This window comes from Ascaphus truei, chromosome 8, assembly GCF_040206685.1.
Source record: "Ascaphus truei isolate aAscTru1 chromosome 8, aAscTru1.hap1, whole genome shotgun sequence".
In the NCBI taxonomy this organism is placed as follows: Eukaryota; Metazoa; Chordata; class Amphibia; order Anura; family Ascaphidae; genus Ascaphus; species Ascaphus truei.
This window is the reverse complement of record NC_134490.1, coordinates 18,117,323-18,138,525: the sequence shown is the minus strand read 5'-3', so window position 1 is coordinate 18,138,525 and position 21,203 is coordinate 18,117,323. Positions and strand designations below refer to the sequence as shown.

Here is a 21,203-nt window from a genome sequence, read left to right as displayed (position 1 = left end):
CAAATAAAGAGACCAATCTTCACCCGTAAAGACTGTGTGTGATTAGGAGAGTATAACCCTGGGACCTGAGGGGTTCTTCTATACAGGTCCTGTCCCATTACCCTGGGAGTATAGAAGATGGAGGCGCTGCACCACTAAGAGATCATGGAGGCTATCACCCCAGAAGCCCGGTCCTGGCTCCCCCACAACACCGCGGGAAGCTGAGGCCCTCCTGTTCCTAACAGGTACTCACCACACTGCATGTAATCAGCCCCCATGTACCCTAGACACCACCGTAGAGTCTGGGGGGGGAGGGGGAAGCAGGGTTACATGTTTAATGGCACATCATTCACTATTGGAACTTTGTTCAAGGTCTTAAGAATGGTCCCAGTGGGGCAGCAAAAGTTGGTGTATTATTAAACATGAGAGATTTCACTCAGTATGGGGGGCTGGGGTCACCTCCCTAATGCATTGTGCATCTTTTTGCATAGTATACCCCCAATAAAAATGAATACCTCCAAAGGTGGGGGGGGGAGAACCTACTGTATCATTTGAAACCATCTTGCCCCCCTAGAAATTCTCCCGCACCCCCCAGTTTGCGCACCGCTGTATTATACAACCGTCAGTTGTTACTGTAGGTTGAAGACGAATGTCCCAGTCGCTCCAATCGAATTTCAATGTTCATAAATTCACAGTGCATGAAATAAAAGAAAAATCACATATGGCATAATATTGTTTGATATAAAGTTAGCACAAGCTATGGAGCTAAAAGATTGCCTAAGAGGAAATAGGTGAAAATAAACAGGTGAGCGAAAAAAGGAAAGTACATTTATTAAAAAATAAAGTATAAAAAACATAAATGTCATAACCGTACAAGAGACCACAATAATCTAAATCATATGGATAACTTCCAACGGCAATCTGCCTCAATGGATGAACGCCCTACTTCTAGACATAGGTGGGGTGTGCGCAGTGGATAATTAGAGTATCCCCTCTCATGTAGCAGAATCGCCCGGTTGCCTCCGTGGTGTGCCGCGTCTCAGACCATTTAATGGCGTCCTGGTTGTAGATCTCACCAACGGAGCTTGAGGGTGTCTGTGCGTGTGCTGTTGCTTCCCACTTTTTCCTATGTATGATACCATCACTGTTTCTAGGTGCTGGAATAGGTCAGCTATGGGAGTTTCCAGCGTACATGGAGTTAATTTCCCTGGAATAAGCTACCCTCAGGTGCAGCTAATCAGCAGTGTCTTAATGAACAAGGAAGTGTTTTAAGGCAGACACAGGAAGCTGCCATGCTGAGTGAGACTGATTTTTTCCCTAGAGAAGGGGAGAGATAGAAAGTGCTACCCAGCTAAAGAAGAGGCTGGCACAGTTCCTTAGACCCGCTGGATGGTGGTCGTGGAGTTTGCTGGGACTGCCTGGGTCTTAAACCCAGGAAGAGGAAGGAAGGACGAGAGACCGTGCTGAAGTAGAGATGTCCTATCCTTAACATTGGACTTACAGAGGAGAGATTCTCTGAGCTCCCATAGGAAGGAAGGACACGAGACCATGCTGAAGTGGGGACGTCTGCTCCATAGCCTTGGAATAACAGATAAGAGAAACCCTGTATTGCTATGTGCAGAGACTGTATATGTTTAGCTATGATAGTACCTGTTTTGGGGTGGTAACCAGCTTAGCTGTCCATCGAGTTAGTAAGGGCTGAAGCTGCATGTGTAGTTAGTCTCCTAAGAGGAGTAGGCTTTTATTTTATGATTTGTTTTGACTTAAAGGGATGATGTGCCTTTTAGTGTATTATTTATCCCTGTAAATAAACCCCATTTAGAGGAATACTACGTTTCCTGCCTTAATCTGGTACCAAAAAGAGACTGCAATGTGGTGTGGGCATCACATATGATATCCGCAAACTCTCTTCTCAAATCTCGCGAGGAGTGAGAAGAGCCGGTTCTGGTTTCAGGGAATCAACTGGAGGCTGTCAGTATATCCCATTTTAAATGAGCTGCGTAGATAGGGATTCGCAGTGCCAAATGGAATAACCCTACGCGTTTCGAGAGTGAAATCTCTCTTCCTTATGGGTGTGAAGTCCAGTGTAGCAGATTGCCATGGGAAGTTATCAATTTCCTTTGAGGCTATCTTTTAGCTCCATATCTTGTGCTAACTTTATATCAAACAATATTATGCCATATGTGATTTGTCTTTTATTTCATGCACTGGGAAATTATCCACATTAAAATTCGATTGGAGCAACTGGGACATTCGTCTTCAACCTAACAACTGACAGTTGTATAATACACCTGTGTGACATTTACCACAATACATCAGGACTCCTTCATTTTAATTTTAGGTGTCGAATATATTCTCTTTTGTTTGTACAACCTACAAAGTAGCTTAGGTGTCCTTTGCTTATTCTGCGGGGAGGAAACATTATTGAGATCCCAAGAGGTGTTGGTCAACCCTTCTTCCGAGCCCTGTCTCTTAGGACAGTGTGCCAGATTGCAGTGTGTCAGAAGGCGCTGCAGCTTGCTTGGTTGGGGAATATGTAGTTTGTGTACACACTGATGTACATGATGAGCATTATGTTCTTTGTATGCAGAAGTCTTACTGTATGCCCATATAATCATATCTCTGACTGTCCATGAGTTGTCTGTAAACTGAATGTGTATAACCTTTGTTCATTTACTGCAACTATTTTTTATTATAACTCTGACTTTTCTTGGCTGTCCCTTATTTAACAAAACAATTGTATTAAATTGTAGTTCTTAAACAGACTATAAAGTATCCCCTTAAGTGGAGTCCTGTATTTACTTAAAAAATAGATGATGATGATGATGATGATGATGATGATGATGATGATGATGATGATGATGATGATGATGATGATGATGAAGTCACCATAACCACTTCTCATCGGGAGGAGAAAAGTTTGTACCTGTGCTTGATTTCTTCAGAGCAGGGTTCCCCTCTGGCCAGTAGCGTAGATATAGCCCGGGGGCCTGCTCTCTTGGGGGGCCCGCTCTCTAGGTTGACCATATTTGTCACCGAATGTGCATGTGAGAATCTGCCGATCTGCTCGCCGCATGCGCGACCGGCACTTGCCGACTGCGCATTCTCGATCGGCGCTTGACGACCATGTGCGCGATGAGCGTTTGCCGAGTGCTCGTGCCCGATCAGCGTTTACAGTCTGCACGTGCACAATCTGCATTTGTCGACTGTGCGATCAGCGTTTGCCGGTCGCTCATGCGCATGTGTGACCGGCAAGCTCCGATCTTGCATGCGCACAAGCAGCCGGCAAATGCTGATCGTGCATTAAAAGGGGGACAACGCATGTCCAGCTACGCCACTGCCTCCGGCATTAAAAGGGTTCTGTGATAATTAAAATATTGTTCCCTCTACTCTGTTGTTATTTTCTATGTATCTGTAGTCGGGGTCGCCAACCGCTTTCCCTGTACCCCCCATGTTGGCATCTGTGTGAAACTCCCTTACACACCACCTCACTCTATCACCCCATCTATTTCTCTCACTCTTCTTACACGCCCCCCTCTCATTCCGTCCCCCCACTCCCTGTCCCCCCTCTCTGCCCTCTCTGCTTCACACTCCCTTTTCCCCCTATCTTACTCTTCCCCTTCTCTCCCCCATCTCCATCAATATCCCCCTGTCTTACTCTTCTCTCTCTTCCTCCCTCTCTCTTTCACTCTTCCTCCCTCTCTCTTTCACTCTTCCTCCCTTTCTCTTTCACTCTTCCTCCCTCTCTTTCACTCTTCCTCCCTCTCTTACACTCTTCCTCCCTCTCTTACACTCCCCCTCCTGCTCACTCTCCTCTCACTCTTTCACTCCTCTTCCTCTCTCTCTCCCTCCTCCTCGCACTCTCGCCCTCTCTTCTCACTCAATGCTTCTCATCCTCTCTCATTTCCCCCTCACTCAATCCCCCTTCCCTCTATCACGCTCCTTGTCCTCCTCTCTCAATCCCCCTCCTCTTCTCCGCATCCATCTGCTATCCTCCCATTCCCATTTCTCCCCCCTCCTCTCTTCCCCCTCATTTCTCCCCCCTCCTCTCCTTTCTCCCCGCTCCTCTCTCCCCCCATTCTCTCTCCCCTCGGCCCTGTCTAAAGCTAACAAACTGGTAGAAGCAATATTTCACATTCGGAACCTCTTCCTAAAAAAAAATTACGTTATATTTTTTTTTAGGATGAGATGTTTTTTTTTCTTTTAGAGTTGAACTTCAGCTTATCTACAGTTAATAGGAATATGGGCCACGCATTCCTTATCAGCAGTCAATGTCCTCATATCTCTGCTGTACTACATCAGTGCTGCATTTTATCATCCACCAATGGTCCAGCCTGTGACAAGACCACTACCGTAATGTTGCTTAACAAAGAAGTGAGTTAAATTATTGACAATACATTATTTTTGCCTATGCAAGTGTTTAGTGCCAGATCCAGGCCCCTTATCAGCACTAACCTAAAATCAATGAATACTGCTTATCCTGAGCTTTAGGAAAAATTGCTTATACACTCCGTAATGCTGATGGGTCTCCACCATTAGCCTGCTAGGTTATTGAAGAAGGAGCATTGTGGTAGCATCTTTCTTTATCACTTCAGGAAAACAAAGAACAGTGCCGTTTTCACTGTTCTCTATTTCTTTGTTAACACAGCAGTAAATCAGACCTATCCTTCTCTGGATCAGCACATGGGGCGTATGATAAAACTTGTGCCACTACGCTGAGATGGCAGATAAATGCCAACAACTATTGATCTCCGCTGTGATTAGGACTTAAGCAGGAAACCTATAAAAAGAGATTAACTGTGCCCTGCCCAAACTCAAGTGCATTCGCTTATATTTAGCCAGGACTAATGAATGGCTATTTGTACAGCCTTTCATAAATAGTTATTCTAAGCCACTTTTTAAGAGCTAAGTTAACTGGAACTGTGAAGTAAGCATCGCAATTGGATTTTTTTTTTTACAGCAAAATTGGCCAAAACTCCACAAAAAAATGGAAAAATTCCAGATTTTCAAAAGAGCAGTAAGATTAAATGAAAAACATTCACAAAAAGGTACATATTTAACTTAGTGTGGCTACGCTGTAACTGCAGAGTTCAGAAAAAGAAGGGGAAAGCACGCTCAAACAATTGGACTTGCAATCTCTTCAATGTATGTTGACGAGGAACCCTTCTGTAGCAAATAATACGCTCTTTATTTTTAAAGGAGCAGTTAACGCAGGGTTCTCAACTGCAGTCCTCAAGGGCCCCCAAAAGGTTAGGTTTTCTGTATATCCCTACTTCAGCCCAGGTGGCTCAATCAGTGGCTCAGTCATTATGACTGAGCCACTGATTGCGCCACCTGGGCTGAAGCAGGGATATCCTGAAAATCTGACCTGTTGGTGGCACTTGAGCACTGGAGTTGGCCACCCCCTGGGTTATATGGAGTAGTTGTAGAAGTTTGGGAAAGAGTTATCTAATGCACACATGATAGTGCTGTGGCATCAATTCTTTTGTTTCTTAAAATCCTGACCAGTTAGGGGGATCTTGAGGACTGGAGTTGAGACCCCACCAAGGCTACTGTGATGGTGAGGGGGTAACCAGGCTCTCAAATAAAGGTTAAGCCAGTTTGGTTACCTCTGATCCATATTTTGGGGCTCAAGAGTGTCAGCTGGAGCCTAACCGTTGTATCTGCATGATATGTGAATTGTTATGTTTTTGCCTTTCCAGGGATGCCAGCAAGCAGGGATTGCTAGGGTATGAGTTTCAAGCAAGGGAGGGGGGGTTCTAGCGGAGGAATTGTTGTCAGAATGTGCATAGCAAGTCGGGGTCCAGAGTTGCTGGTTCCCCTAAAAATGTACCCAAGAATCAGGCTTTGTTCTCGGATACATGTAGGCACTTTGTCTCGGCAATATCTTCCCTTGAAAACGCTTGTGTAACTCACCGCTAGGGTTCCCTGCTTCATCACAGTCCAGAAAGGTAAATGGTGCAAAGGGATGAAAAGTGTACCTGTAACTATAAGGGGTCCCTAGGTTAAGGGGCATACCCAGTTACTGCCCAGGTCACCTAGAACCAATATAGGGGCTCATAGGTTCTCCAACCATAGATGAGGTTGTGAGGGGACTCTTAGATTCCAGTCCAAGTCTATAAGATAGTGTGTGGGGAATATAGGCTATTAGAAAATAAAGTGCAGCTTTTTGTTCTATTCCCCATACCCAGAGACTTAGGACATATAACAGAATTGTTTTATTAACATTGGGTTTAATATAGTATGTATGTATGTGCACGGTAATAAGCTGAGACTTTCAGAACCAATGTTCCGACGGGCTACCAGGGCAACCAAGTTTGGTGCCAATAAGTCTGTAGGACATTGAAGTCAAAAAGCCACCAGAGGATGCCTTAGGTGTGAAGACCATTTGGTTAGGCGGGAAGGGCTCATGTACCCAAATCCTGGGATGAACGGAAGTCATCCGGACTACCATTTTCCCCACCAGACTTGGAGGAACCCGACCCAGCGGGCGACATCTGAATAGCAAGAGACTAGGTGGCAAACTTGCGCATGTCCCTTGGCAGATTCAGAATCCCAGCTTCGCAGGACAGGCTTCGCTCTGATTTGCTGGTAAGAAAGTTCCCATGCTGTGATTGGCTGTAATATTTTGTGAATGAACTCCAAAATACTATAAGAAACCTCTCAGCCAATCAGTCAACAGATTCTCAAGCGCCAAAAAAGCGGCTGGGTTTTCGAATGTGGAAAAAGATGCTCTTGCGCGAATAGCAGGGCACCGGCTTCAGAAAAACCAGAGGTCCAGCTTTTTGCGACCAAGTTCCGAGAATTGAACGTCGTGGCTGGGATTTCAAGCCGATTTTTATTTCCAGGACGTTTGGAGCTAAGTCCCGGTCAAGATAAATCAAGTCCTCGGAGAGAAGGGAGCGGCGGCTTCTGGAATTTCAGGCCGATTTGAGTTCCAGGACATTTCGGGCTAAGTCCCAGTCAAAGAAAGACTCTTGTTTAGAGTGCCATACAGCTAGGAAAGTCTAGTTTTTTACCCCAGTTCCCAAGTAAGTGTGTCTCTTCTTATGTAGTTTGTGTATCATTGTGTGTATGCCTTTTCATGCGAATAAATTTACAATTTATTTCACTTTACCTGTTTTGCTCAATGTATGATCCTGGTAAAAAGGTGTAAATGCCTGGTCTCACATGACAGATACACATCAAGAGGCCCACAATGGTCTTTCTTCAGGTCGGTGATCCTTCTATAGGTTAACAACATATATTTTCACAGTATGTCTATTATAACTAATACTACACCAATAAAATGGTAAATTCAACATGAGGGCAGAGTCAAAAATAACTTCAAATAAATAATATATCCTGTGTATGTATCCCATAACCACCTACATACTTACCACACACATTTTCTAAAGGTTTCTATTACTTTTTAGCACTGTAATATCACAGATTTGAAAGATATGTTGGTACACAGGCCCACAATTAGAATGAATTGTACTTTGCAGAATCTGTTACGGTATCTCTTAAAATCCCACGCAATGGATGTTTGATGATTCCAAATATAACTTTCTATGGATCATTTTTATTTCCATATGCCAGCTGTTGCCTCGTCAAAATTGTATTCCTTTTGGAATTAATGCTGTTTTTTTTTTGGGTGCATCTCAATTCAAGCGTGAGAACGTAATGTGCATCTCAATGTGTCTTTCCTGGTAAAATATTTAAATGAGCAATCGGGTAAATTCTGTTTATCTTTTGATTCCCAAAATATTAGATAATATTACAAAATACTTAATAACTATGAACCGCGTTCATTTGAGTTCCGGGGATTCCCCAGTCGCTGAGATACGTACCTCCCGAAGCCACTGGTACCCTCCACTGCTGGGGAAACAAAATGGAGGTTCGAATCCCCACTAGAGATTTAAGGATGTAACCGGCAGCACCTGTGGAGGTAAGTATCCAATCTGAATGAATGCCGTTCAGCTCTGGGGACCCCCTGCTTAATAACCCCCAAAATAATAATTGGGGACCGTCACATGGAAAGCTGCTTTAAATATTATGTCATGTAAAATTAGATTGGCCCAAATTCACTAAACAGAACTGAGCTTTAGCACGTCCAAAAAAAACATTCATATGAATGGGGCTTAGGGCGTGCTAATGTGTAGCAGTACCCTTTAATGAATATGGCCCATTGATGTCCATGATTCCTGGAACTTCCTCTACCATAAACGACATCCCCAAAGTGGAACCGTGGCAGCTTCATATTCTGCCTTTCCAAATGTGATAACTTCAATATGCTTCTTTAAAGAGAAGAGTATTTAAAACGTTACGTTTGCCGTCACATACTATTCTTGTAGTAACAAAGAAATGAGGACGTAGTTGGGATGACACCTTTTGTTGGACTGTTACATTGGGAACAGTGTCATTGAACCTGATGAAGGACCCTGAGAGGTTCAAAAACTTGTATCATATCAACAGCTACTTACATAAAGAAGGGTATGTATGTATGTCTTTATTTATATAGCGCCATTAATGTACATAGCGCTTCACAGCAGTAATACATGTGACAATCATATAAATAACAAATAATATAAATAACACATAAAGGTGAGAAGTGCTTCTGACATAAAAGTAACATTTAGGAAAAGGAGTCCCTGCTCCGAAGAGCTTACAATCTAATTGGTTGGTAGGAAAAACGTACAGAGACAGTAGGAGGGCATTCTGGTAAGTGCGTCTGCAGGGGCCAAGGATTATGTATGAGGTGTAAAGTATCAGCCACGGAGCTACTCATATGCTTCGTTAAGTAAGTGTGTTTTGAGTTGGGTCTTGAAAGGTGGATAGAGAGGGTGCTAGTCAGATATTGAGGGGAAGGGCATTCTAGACATGTGGGGCTGTCAGTGAGAAGGGTTTAAGGCGGGAGAGGGCTATAGAAACAAAAGAGCTAGAGAGAAGACATCCTGGAGCAGAACACAAGAGTTGGAGTGGTGTATAGCGAGAAATTAGGGCTGAGATGTAAGGAGGAACAGAAGAGAGTCAAGTTTTAAAAGTGAAGAGGAGAATTGAGTGTGTGATACGGGTTTTGATCGGGAGCCAGGATTTCAGCAGGGGAGACACTTTATATACTATCCTTGTGACAGAATTGTGCCAATTTGTTCCCGTGCCTTTATGTTCACTGCTGATAGAAGAAAAGCAGTGACACTAGTTAGTAATTTCTTCTGGAGCAAATATATGCAAATGCTGCCTTTGAATTTCTGCTGGATAATTTGTGCTTTTTGCAAAAGTCACTGTAATAAATGACTGCGAGGCCAGATGCGTTTGATCTCTCTTAACATTCTGTACTTTTCTCTGATGCGCCAGCATTAAAAACTATCTTCAACACACTTTCTAAGTTCATGCTCCTTAGTTATACCAATTACTTCTGCTTTGCAATAAATATGTTTCTCTCGACAAAGGAATTTAAGGCTTTCCGAACAACGAGAGCTGCAATTAACTGCAGAAAATAAACCTGACAGACAACTATGATCGGCGAAATTGCAGCTGACTGAAACCGTGCGCGATTTCAATGTCATCTGCGTTATATTTAATGCACCTCCTCTCCCTCATTATTCCTTAATCAACTCGTACAAAAGAAAGAAGTCTAGAAGCTCAAATTATTTAATGAGCATAAGTCATGAATACAGAAAAGAGAAATGCAGACAGATTTTGGTCTGTACAGAGGAAATATCATTGTTGCTAGCAAGTCAGTGGGGATTTTTCCCGTTATCAGTATTATGTTTGTCATTACTTGTATTTAGTTACCAGGACTGCTTATGCGTCTCTCAAGGGGAAACTTTAAGTGGATGTATTCCAGAAGCAAAGGAAATAGCCGCCTTCTCTCTCTGATTCACATTTTGTTTTCGCGTTCATTTCATTTGTCAGTATTAGGAACTACTGCCCTACAGCTTGTAAACTTATCTGGGAGCCTAAACCACCGGGAGATAAAGTAATTGATCCAGTGTCCATCTGTGCAGGTGCTGGACCTTCAGCATCATTGCTGTTACGGGGGCTGAAACTCAATAGTGAAATCCCATAGAAATTAAGCCAAAAAAGCAGTACTTCAAAATAGTGGTTGATATTTATTCTTACAACGTTTCGATCCGATACAGCAGATCGTTCTCAAGGTGACCTTGAAAAAGGGCTGCTGTGGTGGTCCGAAAAGGATGAATACATTTTAGCCACGTTGACCACTATTTTGGATGTTAGTAGGGCAATAAATGATTCCTATACACCCAATTGTCCATCAAAGCCACTTATTAAATACTCTGTGGAGCAGTCTTCCCTTTGTTTTGGAAGATTTAAGCTCCATCACAACCTATTGAAAAAGCTTTGCAGTATATTGAACAAGGACCAAATACTGTCTGTTAGAGAACTGGTGCAAAAATAGCACCAAAAAAAAGTGAACAGGCTGGAAAAAAGTCTCAACGTAAATAAGTTAAATGGTAAATATTACATATTCTGTTTGATATTTACAGGTATGAGCCAGCACTGCCATGGCAGTATTTATCACCGTTTGTAACCATCAGGGTTTTGCATCCAGTCTGCTTTGTGCCTGAAAATGTATGCTGAGACTTCTTGGCATTTATTTTCTGTCCCTGCTTTACTCTCCTGGTATTTGCAGCTTTGAGAAATAGGGGGAGTGACAGAGCCCATCTACTATAGTTCATTGCATCAAATGATGGGTAGGGTGCATTACATCGACTGGAAAAATCTGTGCCAAGCCTGAGCTGGTGTGTTTCTCCGGGCACACACATCTGTGTCAAAACTACCACGTTTATTATAGTGAAAGGAAGTTTAATGAGCATTTTATCTAGAGTTTAATGCATAGCCTTGCCCCCATTTAAAGGTTGTACAGCAAGGGTGCTCAACTTCAGTCCTCTTGCCGCCCGCCTATCCCCCCAAACAGGTCAGGGTTTCAGGAAATTGCTGCTTCAGCACTGGTGGCTCAATAAATCTTTGCTTCAGCACAGGTGGCTTGATCAGTCCCTGCTTCAGCACAGGTGACTCAATCAGAAGACTGAGCCTCTGATTGAGCCACCTGTGCTGAAGCTGGGATATCATGGAAACCTGACCTGTTGGGGGGTCTTGAGGACAGGGGTTGAGCACTGGGCTGTTAGAACTGTTTGACTTCCTCACTACAATGTTGACCACTGCGTTGCGATGGACCACTGGGGAATCGAAAGAGTTAACTTCAGCACTACAAATATGGACTTCTCTTTCTCAGGGACAGTGGGGGCTGTGCAAAGAAAATCTTACACGTTCAAGTTACATATAGAGGTACCACCTTGCAAGTGTGGCCACCTCCTGCTTGCAGGTACCACGTGCCAGCGTGGCTACTTCTTGCCTGCCCGTAGCATGGAAATGTTCCTATTGACTTTAGTGGGAGCGCTGCGTTACTTCCCATCGGAGAGGCCACTTTGCAGAACTGTCCTTCAGCAAATCAATATCATTTGAACATTACTTCCAGTGAGATCCAATGTGTGTCATGTTATGGATGTGGGGTGCATTGTTGATCTTAAATGCACCCTTTTATGTGATTTCTGATGATTTAGCTGCTCAACTGACCCCATCAGCACAGTATGAAGAAGACCTTTGCCAACAGAAACAGCTGACATAACATAGGTGTATTGGCCCCTGGAGAAGTGTTCATTCACTGTAGGCTGTTACACGTCTTAGGGCCGTTCTATACAGCATGCGGCCGCGCGTGCTATGCGAAAGCGCGTGCACGTGCCGCATGCTGTTCGTGTATATACTGTGTGAGTATACAGTGTTTATGTGTGTTTATGTGTATATGTATGTGTATGTATATGGGTGTGCATGTGCGTTTATGTGTAATTTATTATTTATTAAAAAAAAAACATTTATAATTTTTTTATTTTTACCACACTTGTGTAGACACACAAATACATACGCACATACACACACACACATATACATACATACATGCATACATATACACACACATATACATACATTGAACGCAGGCAGTGGCGCGAAAAGATGAATTTCTCCATCTTCGCCGCTGTCTGTCGGCTCCCCTCTCCCTGCCGTGCGCGCGCGGCCCTTCTATAGAAAGGCTGACTAACGTCAGCCAACTAAAAAGCCGCGCGCACGGCGCAACACGCGCCCGGCACTGTAGAACGTGCCTTAGGGACCAACATGAAAATTCTTCAGAGATTACATTGTAGTGTACTGTATAGAGCTTTGAAAGTGTCACGTCTTTAAAGCTGCAGTTCAAGCTGCCGTTTTTAAAATATATATATATTTTTTTTTTCCCCCATTCAATATGTGCATCAATACAATCTGCACACTGACAAGTGATTAGCTAATTCAACAATCAGTGATAAAGCGCCGAATCTCTATAGTTCAAATAAAGTATCATTCCAGAGGTGCAGGATAGGACACACGGGTTAGTGAGATTGATGAAGTAAAGTCCCCAGATGGGCCAATGTTCCCTGAAGGGTAAGGCAAATGGTAACACCACAGTCAAAACCTCATTGGGAAGGTCCCTGGACTCACAGCTGACAATTATGAGGAATGAAAGCAGTAGTACTCGCACATATACACCGCCCTGTGCTTCCTGGTGGGCGTGCAGCCGAGTGAAGTTGCTTGTACTGGAATAGAAGGGACAAAACCTGCGCACTGCCCCAAAAAAGTGGGTTCCAAAGTGATGAATAAAAATTATCTTTATTGATCCATAAAAAAGGAGGTAGACACTCTCCTACGCGTTTCGTGTAGAAAATGCACTTTATCAAGTGATTAGCTAAGCTGCAGATCGATCCGTTCTCCTGTAATAGGCTGTAATCGATCACTTGCTCCGGGTTATTTAATTCAGTTCTTGCACAGCATTCTGGGCAATGTAGTCCTAGAATATGATTGACAGGGCAGTTACTAGATACAATTGGTGCACTGCTAGAGAGAGGGCGGGGCTCAAGAGCCAGAGCCTATCAGAAGGGGAAGGGGGCTGTCACTTTGGAAATGCTTCCTACATTAGAAACATAAAAAATGTCTTTAAAACATTCTTTTTTTTTTTTTTTTTTTAAATGCTACAAGTATTTTCTCATAGTACAGAACTGATATATTTAAAAAACACACATGTTGGATATTGCTTAAACTGCTGCATTATTGTAGTACTCTTGAAGGAAACCTGCGAGGTTTCGGAAGCTCTTCTTCACGCTATAATTTCACCTGTAAAGAATAGCAATGAATGCAGCGCGGCTACTTTCTAATAAACGTCCCTGGGCTGCATGGCCGGCATTGTACTGGGGGTGGATTGCAACCTCTTTGTGTCATCCACCTCCCTGTCCCTCTGCTGCTCCCCGAATGCTCATTGCCATGGCAACAGGCTTTAGGAATATCCTGCCACATCATGGGAATGTCCTGCACCCTTGCAGCTACCCCCAATTGACCCCCTCCCCCCCCCCCCCCCCACCCGTTACGCCTCTCCCTACCCCCACCTCTCCGCTCTGTCCGACAGCAGGGAACCCAACACTCACCTGATTACTAATAGCTCTGATAACGACAATACATTGGTGACAGTGCAGAAGCCCAGGGGTGCTTGCTTTTTGTGAAGTGCTATAAATATAATAGACAGGTCGTTTACCTGAACTGAAGGGGAAAAAAAGAAGTGAATTTGTATTCTGTTTGCTTTACAGTGAGAGCTGCCTGAAAGACAAGCTAGATTTAGTGCTCCTCCGCTTTCTCTGATGATGCCCATGAATTTTCAGGGCTGAACAAGTGCTAGCATCTTCCTAGTTAATAAACTTTCAGGAGCACAGGCTGATAATCAGGTCCGCCTGTCACACAGTTACTGTGCATGGGTAGGCTTCTGTGTGTGGGGGCAAACAGGGAGATGACTGCATCGCAGAGATCTGACCTAGTGCGGTATAATAAGAGTGTGTTTTTCTCTTGCATGACACGTTTGTGCGTGTCTCATATAAAAGAAAAATATGTAATTGACACCAGTCCAATTCCTTGCTTGTGCCCCTGGGGGAAGAGGTATACAGATAAAATACACTATTTGTGGCTATGATAGTTTTCTTTTTGTTTTTAGTTTTGTTTAAAATGTACAACGTGTCAAAAGATAAATGATTTAGATCAGCTCTGGCATTCAAAACGCTCTATGTATTGTGGCTAATTTTAGGCCTCGAGATCCCTAATTTATCCAGACGTACAGCCCAACCTCAATAATAACGCTGTGCTTGGGGTCCAAAGAATCGGATCGCGTTATAAGCGGATCGCGTTAGAAATAACGTACAATTGTACGCATTGTACAATAAAGTATTTAAGATAGCAATAGTCATGTTGTAAAATTTTCATAAATACAAAAATTGGGAGCCACGCTTACATCGCGTTATAAGCGGATTCGCGTTGTAACGGATCGCGTTATAACGGGGTTGAGCTGTATTACCAAAATGTGTAGATCTACCCGTATATCCCTTCCTCCTTTCTATATTTAATTTCACGACTGGTATATTTATGACTATACTGTGTCAGTATCCATCTGCAGTCTGAAGGTGGAAATTACATGTAAACCCACAGCCATATAGCAGTTACCCTTCTATATTTAACATAGGGTTCATCATTTAAGGTAAGTTTAATAGGTTTCCAATATTTGGTCAGAAACTATTGGCCCCTAATAACTGTGGTGAGAAGCTGGATAATGCAGGAGCTCCTATTCATGTGAACAGACGTCACTGTTTTGTTATCAGTGTATAAGGCTGCGCTTATCGTGCCGCGACAGCGATGTCGCATCAAAACAAATGCATTGCCGCCATCGCGTGCGCTTATAGTAAGCACGAAGTGATGGCGCAACGGAGCGACGGCTTGGTCGCGATCGCTGGAAGTCATCTCAATTTGATTTTTCCAGCGACCGTAGCCTGACGTCGCCGTCGCCGGCACTATAAGCGCAGCCTTACAGAGGAATGTGTAACACATACAGTTTACACTGACAATGGTTAGCCTTTTAAAAGGTCTTCAGTATTTTTCAAAAATGAAATGTCCCTAAGATAGAGCAGGAAGGGATCTTATTCTACAGTTTTTCAGGGTAAGGCAAAGAAGATCCCACGGGGGAGATTCAGTAAGCGCCGATGCCGAGCATTGCTACCCAGCCATTCAAGTCAATGGCAGCCAACGCCAAATCAGGATACCATACCGGCACTTGGTGAATCCCGCTCTATATCTTGTGCGGTAAACTAGCATATCAAACTGATCATACTGTATGGTAACATGGTGGCAAGCAACATGAAGCGGAAATTGCAAGGAGAGATTAGACAAAAGAATGAATAAAATGGCTATGCTGACGTTGTGGTGGGAACAGGTATAAACCTTGCGTTGGTTACCAGTTCAGTGCCACCCACACTGCTCTGATAGACCCTTTCATTCAAAATATTTATTAGAGCAATACATGGTGTGCAGGAGCCCTGAGAACACAGCTATATACAGCAATGCCATTAATAGGCAGATATTAACCTGACAAAATCCTGCTGTTCATTTTCCCTGTGCAATAAATATTTAATATGCTAATGGCCTTGTGGTTTTTTTTTTTTTTTTGAGCCATTAATACTAAATATAGGAAGTGAAGAACTAGATTAATGCATTACATATGTTGTGAAAAAGGTTTTTTTTCTGAAGGTTGCATTCTTTATTAGTCCAACATAAGAATAAAATACACCGATGTGATTTTACTGTACGTGATCTTTTAATATTTTTTTTTTTAATCAACACTTTGCTATCAGTGTGTTCATTTTATAGCATATGCAGATCCAATAAAAGGTAGTACCAATTGCAACCTACAAAAATCTAATTATCTTAAAGACCAATAGCAGTACTAATATATAGATCGCAGTGTCAAACATCTATGCACATTTCTTCATGGGAAAATAATCAATTTATAGAGATTCAGTACATTTTAGCAACATGCACTTGAGTCGCAAAATGGAAATAAAAGGCACTCAGGTGTGTTACAACTTTGCTATAATTTTTAATGGTTCTTTTTTTATCATTTAGATATACGTAAATAGCTTAATAAATGTAGGCCCTGCTGTGCAACTGTAAAAAAGCACAATAATACATAGTAATATCCGATCCATAATGCTTTGACTAATACAACATGCCTGCAGGATAATGTTAGTCTGTAAAACATTATACATCAATGGCCCCATTGTCCATTATGCCGTGAAGCAGACTTCCCCGGACTGGGGAAGAGTTCAGGTCCATTCAGTTAAAGGAGCAATTGAAGCTGTTTTCTTTTCTCTTCATTTTTGAATACAGGATTGAAGCAGGGGGTCTCCGGAGGGGAACCGCGTTACATTCAGCTATGGGCACCCCATGCTTCCAGAGATACTTACCTCTGAAGGGGGTGCCGCTATCGTTGCAGTTTATAGTTCCCGCGTCACACGGGCCAATAGGAAGCTGCACTGGGTGATGTCCCGGCTTCCTATTGGCCTGCAGGGCACAGGAGCTTTGAAATGCAGACATATAGTGAACCCCGGAGGGTCTACCAGCACCCCCTACAGAGGGGTAGCTCTTACTATGGCCGTGGCCCAAGATAGTTTCCATCACGTTATTCCATAACATTCCATCCATGTTATATAGCATTACACAATGTTTTAGTTTAGCGAATGGATAAGAGGAGCCGTGATATATTGTAGCCACAGCCTCACACAGAGAGTGTGTTCTATTTGTCTGTACGTGCCTTGCTGTGTGCCACACAGAAGCTTTGTTGCCTGTATCAAATGCTGTGTTCAACACAGTGCAACTGACTTGTAAAATGCATTTTTCAGCTTGAATGGGCAAATGCCAGGTCAGTTTCAACTCGTGAACCACAACTCGAGGTCAACTGGGGGTCACCGCAGTCAGGCCACAGAGGCCGCTTCCTTTCATTGACCCCGGGAGCAGACAGGACATCCAGCGTGGTTTTCAACAACAGAAAGCATCACAAGGTATGTTGGATGAACTGGTTTCATGGCAATGCCTGTTTTATGGAAAATGATGGTGAGAGGATGCACATTTCATTCCAGCAGCAGTATGCCCAGTGCAGATAATTAAAGCCAGCTGACTGGGCAGTGATTCAATAGCTTAACCACTGCAAGCGAGAGGCAGCCAGAGGTCTAACTTCCAATTCCCCAGCTGTTTCCATTGCTTTCTCACACATTGTGATTCAACCATATTTGCAGCAACAGTGTGTGGTATTATATGGGAGGGGGGGAGGGAGGTAGGGGGGGGACCAGAATACTTTGAGTTAAACATAGAATTTCCAGGGATTGGGACATTTTTGTTGAGATCCCCCAAAAAAATTGGGCACCAAAAATAACAAAATCCCAAGGCACTAAAGCATGAGAGAGAACAAACTCTTTGTGTCAAGCTGCTGGAAGACATTAGTGTTTCTCTTTTCAATGTGGGATTGAGGCCTGGTGAAAATCTAGGTTTCGTTTTCATACCTTATATTAACATCTGTGCTTTAATTAGTACAGGCGGTCGACCAGGGTGTATTAATTATATGCATTCCTGCACATAAAAATGCAACAATCGTGGCAGTTTGTTATACACGTAATCATTAAGAATAGAGAGAAGAAAAACATGGAAGAAAATCATGTTAAATGTGACCATCACAAAATACACAGATTACTATCACCCCCTGTGTTGTTGGAGACCTGCGGCCTGCATTTATAATGCTTCATTTGACTCTCCAAGCTCAAAGAACAAGAATCGTCTTAATTAACAAAGAAATGCACATTTATTTGAATAGAACAGCCAACATTTTGGTCACACACAGGAACATCAGGTATTTGTACACGGCTCAAGTCATTACACGCAACACGGTTTCTACCATGCAGCAGCACGGATTGCCATGACCTTACCGACCAATGGCTCCCATGAGGGAAGCATGTACTGTAGAGACACGGGGGAAAAACTAAGCCCTTTATAACCCTACCTTGATAACTGCAAATAACAGTGTTCTGTGTTCTGTAGTACCCAACAGTGGGTTAATTAATGTCTTAATCTGCAGTGTTATTAAAATGATCGTCATTATATAAACATACAAAATTGTAGGCGTTACATAGCCGAGTCTCTTCTGCTGTATTGCGACTCCAATATATGTTGCTACGGGTTAATACATCTTTAATGGTCAGGTATTTAAGGATTCAGAGAAAATAGCCATTCCCTGTATCAGCGCTATACCAATCTGTAACAATTTCTGAAATCTTTCATTTGTTCTGTAACACATAGCAATGAGAGGAGTTTAGCTCCGCTAAATATTGTAATTAGGGCGTCTGGTTTTCTCCTTTCCATAAAAAATCCAGATGGGAGCTTAATTTTCATCTGCATTTATTTTTAGAAGCAGACGAGAGCAGAAAAATGCAATAAACATTACTGCAGCAAATCACCCAGAAGCGGTCGTACGCACTTTTTTTCAAGCAAAATATGTGCACTAATTACAAAATGAGTGCAGAAAAAATGCAAGTAATGGCTCCAATTTCCATTCAAAATCAAAATAGAAAGCAGCGGAAAATACATCAATTCATGATAAATGTGGGTGAGAAATGACAGACGAAAAATAAACCATTAGAACCGAGAGCCAAGTGTAATCTTGTGGTAAAGGATCGTCGCTCTGCCCTTAATTTCATTTTAGAGACATGATGATGATCATCGTAATCACAGGTACCCTGAAGTTGCTCTTAAAGCAACAAAACCAAACACCATTTTATTATTTATTTTGGATGTCCCAAGACATAGCCATGGGGTGTGGCATTTCAGGGGCCGCATGACGCAGTGGCCATGTCATGGGTTTTCTGCTGATTTTCATGCGGACGTCGCATTCTGCGCTCTTGTGGCGCACTGAACGCAATCTAGTCGGCAGAGTAATTGAAAAGGAGGAGTCCTACCAGGTTCCCGTCATCACTGATGTTGGGATCGGCTGCTACGGCACATACAGGATCTGCCCCCCCATGGTTAAAATGGGGCTCTCCCCAGAGCTCAGTGCAGTCTAAAGGTTATCATGGTAACTATTGGGCAGAGATTCAGAAAATCATGATTTTTAAAAACAAAAACAAAACAAGAAAAAAAATAATGATATATATATATATATATATATATATATATAATAATTTTATATATCAAATTATTATTGTTGTTTTTTTCTTGTTTTGTTTTTGTTTTTAAAAATCATGAATTTCTGTCCATATATATATATGAGCAGGACACGCTAAGGGGGCAACATAGTAACATTATATGAGTTATTATCATATAGACTTCTGGGGGGATTGCTGCATTAATGTTAATCTCCTAAAAGTTTGTATAGTAAAACCTGAGTCTCTCATATCTGTCCATATATTGCAGGGAGAGAGGCTCCAGGCTTCTATGTTCATAGAGGTTCATAGAACCATTGTAATGTTTTTTAATATTGCTTCTGCTCTGCTCCACCTGACAAAAAAACTCAAGTGTATCTGCATATCTCACACAGATTCCCAAACTAGTCCAGCTTCCCAATTACGAAAATGCTTAAAAACGCTGCCAAGTGCTCCGAGGTAATATAAGGACTCAAAAGATCTGTTATGTATAAAATGTGTATAAGTATTCTGAGGGTCCCACTCTTCGATTCTCCATGTAAACCTTTGTGAGTTTCTTAATCACATGGCAAATCACAATTGTATATTGATAAACTTAGAGCCATGAATAAGGGCATTGCTCACTGTAATCACCTGTGGCCAGGAGCAATGGCGTGTCCATATTTGTTTTTCTTCCACGTATTTGTAGTGTCTAGCCTTAAACAGTACAAGTAAGTACTGTAACTTTCAGAGAATGACTGAGGTAAACAAGAGGATACATAGTAGCCATCCTGAGGCAAATCACTAAATAAGCTGTTATGTTAACTAAATACGTTTGTTTCATACTAATCTGTGTCTAGCAAGTGTGCTTGGGAGAAAGTAATTAAGTGTTTCAGTATAACTGAGAACATAACAATTCTTATCTGTGTGTGGTATGAGACGAGCACTACTTTCAGTGACACAGCGGCCTAGTGATACCATACTCACATATCCTTCCGGAAACAACGTTTTCTTATGGGGCTCCTTGGTGTGCTTGAGACTGCAATGACGAGAGCAACATAGAAAAACTGGGGCATGGTCAGCAGTGAATTACTAGAACCAGGATTCAGCACATCCTCCATTTTGTTGTATTTAACCACCTCTCCTTCTCCCTGACGGAAGTGGATACTGCCATGAAACGCGTCGGAGTGGTGCTGTGCTGTTTGGAAAGTTGATTGACCAAAGAGGTGCTCGACGAAGAGTCTCGAATCCTGCCAAAAAAGAAGAACTTAATTTCTGTTTACATTTTGATATATTGGACATTTCTGCTTATCTTTTTGATATATTGGACTTTTACATTCTCCCCCCCCCCCTTTTTTCTTTTCCACATATTTTATTGATTGATCCTTTCACTAAACTTTATTGAACGTGACAATTGCACACTACTTTAAACGTTTTTTCATCATATACTTTATATTACTATTGAATTGTTGGGGGTTGTTGAACTCATTATGTACATTTGAGCTTAATACACGTAGTTTTTCACCAGACATCGGTTTTTAGATAAGACTGTAATACTGTACAGTAGCAACATAATTGTAGCTATATATTATTTGAATATTAATTTATCACTTATTAGAATTGCACGAATTAGCATGATCACACACTCGCTATTTTTCTCTTGCTTCATTATATATATATATATATATATATATAAAAAAGAAAAAAGAAAACAGGCGCACACCTAGTGCATTAAAGTAATAACAAATGTTTATAGACCATTAAAATCAACAAATGCCCACTCACAATAGTACAGGTAAAAATAGCGGGTATGAGATTGGCTCTCATGTGCCAGAAGTGCCGTCAGGATAGAGTAATGGCGTCCACTCGCGTCTCTCCTTCGTGTATTCAGGTACAGGAAGTGACGTCTCTCCGAACCGGCGCCCGACACAGGAAGTCCCTCCGGAAACCAGCAACAGCAATACCAGGTTCTTAGTGCCAGCAATAAAATCACGGGGGAGCAGGAACCAATGTTCTTTGACCAGCAGTGGCAAATGATCATGGGCAAGTGACGGCTTCTCACAGACCACGCCCTACGCGTTTCGTCATCTATGGTGTGGTCTGTGAGAAGCCGTCTGGTGGGGTGACTGGAGTGGGGTGACTGGGTGGGATGACACTTCT

The 21,203-nt window shown here is 42.5% G+C and overlaps 1 long non-coding RNA gene across 1 annotated transcript in view; it reads left to right on the top strand.

Moving 5' to 3' along the window:
* Positions 1-20,403, top strand: part of LOC142501174 (uncharacterized) — a 130,077-nt gene extending 109,674 nt beyond the window's left edge. Inside the window, exons 4-5 of the long non-coding RNA XR_012803437.1 lie at positions 16,779-16,937; positions 19,460-20,403. This is a non-coding gene — a long non-coding RNA (uncharacterized LOC142501174). The remainder of the gene's footprint in view (positions 1-16,778; positions 16,938-19,459) is intronic.
* Positions 20,404-21,203: the final 800 nt, after the last annotated feature.